Consider the following 7215-nt stretch of genomic DNA (forward strand, 5'->3'; position numbering starts at 1 on the left):
TTTTCCACATCCTTCTTGTAGTGTGGGGCCCAAAACTGGACACAGTACTCCAGATGAGGCCTCACCAGTGTTGAATAGAGGGGAATGATCACGTCCCTTGATCTGCTAGCAATGCCCCTGCTTATACATCCCAAAATGCCATTGGCCTTCTTGGCAACAAGGGCACACTGTTGACGCATGTCCAGCTTCTGGTCCACTGTAACCCCTAGGTCCTTCTCTGCAGAACTGCTGCTGAGCCATTCGGTCCCTAGTCTGTAACGGTGCATGGGATTCTTCCGTCCTAAGTGCAGGACTCTGCACTTGTCCTTGTTGAACCTCATCAGATTTCTTTTGGCCCAATCCTCCAATTTGTCTAGGTCCCTCTGTATCCTATCCCTACCCTCCAGTGTATCTACCTCTCTTCCCCATTTAGTGTCATCTGCAAACTTGCTGAGGGTGCAATCCACACCATCCTCCAGATCATTTATGAAGATATTGAACAAAACCAGCCCCAGGACCGACCCTTGGGGCACTCCACTTGATACCGGCTGCCAACTAGACATGAAGCCATTGATCACTACCCGTTAAGCCCGACAAGATGAGATGGGGTGACCAGAACTGCACATGATATTCAAGGTGTGGGTGTACCATTGATTTATATAGTGGGTCTCAACTATGGGATCATTTCTCTCTGCTCCAGGTCGATGGTCTCAGTTCCTGAGACTTTCATACTCAGCAGCACAGAGGCTGTCAGACCCAGGTGGGGCCGCTCAGCTGTATCATGTAAAGTCCTGTTTATGTACCTCTGTCTCCCTTAGCTCCTCCAGTTCAGCCACTCTGGCCGCAAGAGCCCGTAGTCAGTCTGCGGGCCATGAGCTGCTTGCACCGAGTGTACACCTACATCACTTACGTATAAGGCAGGTAATCATACATGCTGCATTCGGTGCAATAAACTGGATAGCCCCCACTCTGTTGCTGGCCTCCTGCCTGCATTATTTTTACTCCTACAGCTTTTTTGTTTTTGTTTTGGTTTGTTTTTTTTTGGGGGGGAAGGGTACTTATGGGCCTAAATTTAGAGATTGTTAGGTATATCTGGCTCTCACACTCTCCGAAACCTCTCCTGTTTGCTGCTCCTGTTCATTAGCTGCTCTGGTCATATAGGAGCTGTCTTTTTAAATCCCTGTTCTCCTGAAGTAGCCCCACCCCATGATTAACAGATCCTAAAGGGATTAGGGTTCAAAGCCTTGTTAAGAAGCTCTCAGCCTTCCCTAGCATACCATACTGCTGTAGATATGTAGACTCATAGAAGATTAGGGTTGGAAGAGACCTCAGGAGGTCATCTAGTCCAACCCCCTGCTCAAAGCAGGACCAACACCAACTAAATCATCCAGCCAGTGTTTTGTCAAGTCGGGCCTTAAAAACCTCTAAGGATGCAGATTCCACCACCTCCTAGGTAACGCATTCCAGTGCTTTACCATCTTCCTAGTGAAATAGATTTTCCTAATATCCAACCTAGACCTCCCCCACTGCAACTTGAGACCATTGCTCCTTGTTCTGTCATCTGCCACCACTGAGAACAGCCTAGCTCCATCCTCTTCGGAGCCACCCTTCAGGTAGTTGAAGGCTGCTATCAAATCCCTCCTCACTCTTCTCTTCTACAGACTAAATAAGCCCTCAGCCTCTCCTCGTAAGTCATGTGCCCCAGCCCCCTAATCATTTTTGTTGACCTCCACTGGACTCTTTCCAATTTGCCCACATCCTTTTTGTAGTGGGGGCCTCAAAACTGGATGCAATACTCCAGATGTGGCCTCACCAGTGCCAAATAGAGGGGAATAATCACTTCCCTCGATGTGCTGGCAACACTCCTACTAATGACAGGTTTCAGAGTAGCAGCCGAGCTGTAGCTCACGAAAGTTTATGCTCAAATAAATTTGTTAGTCTCTAAGGTGCCACAAGTACTCCTTTTCTTTTTGGTCCTACTAATGCAGCCCAAAATGCCATTAGCCTTCTTGGCAACAAGGGCACACTGACTCATATCCAGCTTCTCATCCACTGTAATCCCCAGGTCCTTTTCTGTAGAACTGCCGCTTAGCCAGTCGGTCCCTAGCCTGTAGTAGTACATGGGATTCTTCCATCCTAAGTGCAGGACTTTGCACTTGTCCTTATTGAACCTCATCAGATTTCTTTTGGCCCAATCTCCAATTTGTCTGGGTCACTCTGTACCCTATCCCTACCCTCCAGCATATCTACCTCTCCCCTGCAGTTTAATGTCATCCGCAAACTTGCTGAGGGTGCAATCCATCCCATCATCCAGATGAAGATGCTGAACAAAACCGGCCCTAGAACTCACCCCTGGGGCGCTCCACTTGATACCGGTTGCCAACTAGACATCAAGCCATTGATCACTACCCGTTGAGACCGATGATCTAGCTTTCTATGCACCTTATAGTCCATTCACCCAATCCATATACTCCTTTAACTTGCTGGCAAGAATACTGTGGGAGACTATATCAAAAGCTTTGCTAAAGTCAAGATATATCACGTCCACCGCTTTCCCCATATCTACAGAGCCAGCTTTCTCATCATAGCAGGCAATCGGTTTGGTCAGGCATGATTTGCCCTTGGTGAATCCATGTTGACTGTTCCTGATCACCTTCCTCTCCTCCAAATGCTTCAAAATGGATTCCTTGAGGACCTTCTCTAGGTTACATTTCATTTAGCACATGTAATGGATACATTCACACTTCCATGATTTACTTTGACAGTACCTGTAGGCCAAATATTCAATAAGGTGGCTTCCTTTTCTGTGGTGAATCCATGAGGAATCATGGCCCCTTATCAACTCCAATCCACAGAAGGCATGATTCTCTTCTCACTGGCACCAGTGTAAATCCAGATTAATGCCACTGAAGTCCATAGAATTAACTAGTGTGAGGGGGAGAATAATCAAGTCCATAGTTTTTACCCCTCCATGTGCTGTCCTGAGCTCCCTTGCTCTATGGCACCATGATCAGCTCAGAGGTCATGCTGTCAGCAGTCTCTATAGTCCCCATTTTCACAGTACTCCGCCCTTCTCTGAAGTGGGAGAAGCGTTGGATCAGAAGTTAATTCTGCTTTAAGTAATTTCTGTGTGAAATATGTGGGTTTTGCCAGGTTACCACGTGTTATACCAATAAATTAAAAACCAGCAGGATCTTATTAAAGGGAAAAAGGCAAAATACCACATTTATTGTGAATACAGAAAGAATCATAGTAAGCAGTTAGTTATAGTTATTCCATTCAATCTCATATTTATTCACACATTCATTCATACACACACACACACACACACAGAGGTTCTGCAAGGTTGTTATCATAGTTACCAGCCTTAGCGTTGCTCATTCCAAGCCACTGGCCAGGTGGCCTGGACATGAGGAGGGAGCAGGGCCTTGTCAGATGCTCATCTGATGCTCCTGGAAGTTGGTTTGCAGAATCAGACCCCAAAGTTCTCACTTTTTAGAGTCTATTTTTATAGGAATTTCTTCCTATGCCAGTCTATGGGAATTGCTTCATCATGCTGTTGCTGAATCAATCAGCAGATAGCACATTCCTGACAGCTCCATGCTGCTAGATGTTATCTTGTTCTTTGGTTCTCCCATTCTTGAGGCTGTTGGGTGGATTCCAGTCTGCCCTCCGGGGGGGGGGGTCCTCTGGTTATTTCCACTTGACGCCTTCTTCAGCCGATGGACACTGGATTCTTAGGCTGGCACCTCCCTGATCATTCAGTTATTATCCACACCAAGCATCCATCCACATACATCCTCTAGCTCTATTTTAATCACAATTGTTAATACAACAAAAGGACGGGGAGTCTCTGGGTGCTGTTTCTGTTGTTACAGAGTATTGCTTTGAGTCTCTCTCTGTGTGAACTGCTTTGAGAACAGACTCTGTCTTAGAATGTACTAACGCAATTAGCAGCTTGCAAGTTTCACACATACAGGGAGAGAAACAGTACCAAAAACCAAGAGATCTCTTAATTAGTAATACCCTGGAATTTAAACTATGGGGAATCAAACTCATTTGTGATTTTAATACAGAACTTCTTTAATATGATCCAACACACGCTGTTTGCTCCTCGGCTCTGTACCCCCTTGCAACTGCTCAGCCCCCCACATAAAAGCCTTGTAGAGAGCCTCAAACATCCAGCATTCAGCTGGAGAGGGGTTGGGGGGAAAGAGGGGGAGCATGCTTCCTAGCATCTGACCACCAGAGATACTTGAATGGTGTCTGCCCATTTTTTCACCACTGGTATCACAAGGTCCCACATTTGTACGCTGTGTTCTGAAACTCAAGAAGAGCTGGAAAGTGCTTCTCTGCTAGGCTAGCAGTGGTCCCTTTTGTTGTCTGGTTTCAAAGGAACCATCCAGAATGTGTTCGACACACAGAAAAATAGCTAATGTGGTGCCTTGTATGTGTAGTCCTGAGTATTCAGGGCAGGAAGAGTTCAGTGGTCACACTAGTATTTAAAGGGGTGGTCAGGCCATTGTTATTCAGCAATTAGGCTCTTTTACAAGACATGACATTTAACGTGTTTACATCTGAAATGCCTGGTGCAGTTATAATCAGCTGCCATGGCCATGAACTGTGTTACTGGGTGAAACAGTTATTCAAGACACCATTCAGCTTAAATTCAAGAAAAATATTAAAGAAAACTGAAGACATTTAATAGTTCACCAGTTTAAACGCAGCCCACGCTGGCAATGACGGTACATTCTGTCCCTAGCGCTGATGACAAAAGGGCCCATAGGAAGTGAGCTGACTTGTTTAAAAGCACTCCTAATTTAATGGGACCATCAAGCTGTGTGCATACCAAGCCTGAGTAACAGTGTGATCTCTCGTCCATCCCTATCTCCTTTACAATCAATAATTGTATCATGTCTAAAATTAGATTGCAAGGTCACTGGGGCAGGGAGCATGCCAAGGCTCTTGATTTGCTTTGTAATACACCCCCCCCCCAACAAAAAATCGGGTTTAGGTGCATCTATAAAACAATAATAAATGGGGAGCAACCATAGGTTGCCACTCTTGCCATACCATTTCTGAGCAGAAATAGGATCTCTTTGCCGGCAGTCCATCATTGAAACCAGCATTACTTTTATTTAAATAGAAGGAATAAAATGACCATGGGGCTCTCTTTTCGGCCACAGGCTTTTGTTTCTGTTGCCCAGGGTTTTGCAAGTTTGTTTCCAGCTTCTCTGCATGTTTTCGGAATTAGGAAGCCTTTTGAGACGGTTGGGAGTATGGAACATGCTACACCTACACCCATGCTCTCGAATGAACTCTCACAGGAAAATAAGACAAAAACACCCTGCTTGCTGTGGGTGAACACTTTTCACAAAGTGACCACTCTATATCTGACCTATCAGTCCTCATCCTCAAAGGAAACCTGCACAACACTTTCAAAAGACAAGCCTGGGTGCTTGCATTTATTACTCTGCTAGACACCAAAAATCAAGGACTGAACAGAGACACTGGATTTATGACTTATTACAATATGGGGGTAACCCATAACCCCTTATTTTTGTCCTACGAAGAGGTGTTAACAGCCACTCTATTTTCAATAGTCCTTTACAATATTTGCTAACTACTGATGCTAAACAATCTGTTCCACCTTTCATTTTTCTGTGGCTTGGGAAGAAGACCTGAAGAAGAGCTCTGTGTGGCTCAAAAGCTTGTCTCTCTCACCAAAAGAAGTTGGTCCAATAAAAGATATCTCACCCATCTTGTCTCTTTACATATCAAACAGGGTGTTTGCAACAGCTCGTTTTGACTCTGAAATGTCTAGTACGCAAAAGATATGCCTATATGGTAGAGGGGGAAAGTGTTAACTTGGTACTCCTAGGGGAATTCTGCACCACGGCACATGCAGAATTTGTGCAGAAATTAATGTAGTGCACCCAGAATTTCCTCTCCCCCTGTCGTCCCCCCCACCCCCCCACCGAGAAATGGGCTGTAGAGCTGCTGGCCGCTACTAGGGGCTGCTGGACCTGGCAGAGCCCAGCTTTCAAATAGAAGACACTGCATGGCGGAGGGAGAGGGAGCTGGAGGGTTCTGGGCAGCTGCAGTTCCTAGCATGCCCTGAGGGAAGGAGTCAGCAGTGCAAGAAACTCCATGCAAACCTGGGACCCAGCATCAGTCTGTTTCTCCCTCTGGATTCCTCGGCTCTGAGAAAGAGGGGGGGGTGCAAGTATGTGGGCTGGTGGGGGGTGTGTCTTGACTGGGTGCCCCCATGGCTGGGCACTGGAGGGTAGGGGGTGCAGGTGTCTGGGCCGGGGGCTCTGCAGCTGGGTTCTGGGGGGAGGAGGGGTTATGAGTGTTTGGTCTGGAGGGGCCCTGCAGCTGGGTTCTGAGGGTTAGGGGGTGTGGGTGTCTGGGCCCCCTGCTGAGCTCTGCTGGGGAGAAGGCAGAGAAACAGGGGTTTCTTTAACCCTTTACTCTGGGGGAACCGTAACAATACAGACACAAAACAGACATAGTTACTGACAGGTATTTTGAAATAAATTACCAAAATAATTTGAAATTTAAGTGATTATAGACCGTTGTTTTGACAAAATATGCAGAACTTTAAAATATTGTGTGCAGAATTTTTAATTTTTTGTCTCAGAATTCCCCCAGGAGTAACTCAGATTAGCTAACTCTGGTTTGAATAACAGTGAAGACACAGCAATTTTAAATCAGGTAAGCCCCGGCGCCTCGATCCCTCTCCCCAGCAGGAGGGCCTAGCGGGCAGAGCAGGTCAGGGCACAGGGCCCATTTTCCTGGGCCCCCCAATTGGCAAGGGCCCCTGGGCACGGGCCCCGTTGGCCCAGTGGCTAATCTGCCACTGCCTATTGTGCTGAGCACTGCATAGACGCATAGCAAGAGACAGTCACTGCTCTGAAGCTATTACAGTTGAAACAGACACAACAGATACAATGGAGAAAGGAGGTATCATTATTCCTATTTTATAGATGGGGAACTGAGGCACAGAGGTAAAAGCTCCAGTCCTGAAGCAGCCACATGGGCAGACCCTTGAAGTGAGTGGGGCTCTGCATGGATGCAGGGTTCTGCCTATTCAGAGCTACTTCTAAGATTGATGCTGTAGAGATTACAGTCACAAAGGAAGCCTGGCCCAATCCTGGACTTGAACACAGGTCCTCCGAGTCACCATAATTTACTGGATGGAGCAGGAAATGTGGATGCAGATAACCTGGGTTC

The sequence above is a fragment of the Lepidochelys kempii genome, chromosome 7 (genome assembly GCF_965140265.1).
Source record: "Lepidochelys kempii isolate rLepKem1 chromosome 7, rLepKem1.hap2, whole genome shotgun sequence".
Lineage (NCBI taxonomy): Eukaryota > Metazoa > Chordata > Testudines > Cheloniidae > Lepidochelys > Lepidochelys kempii.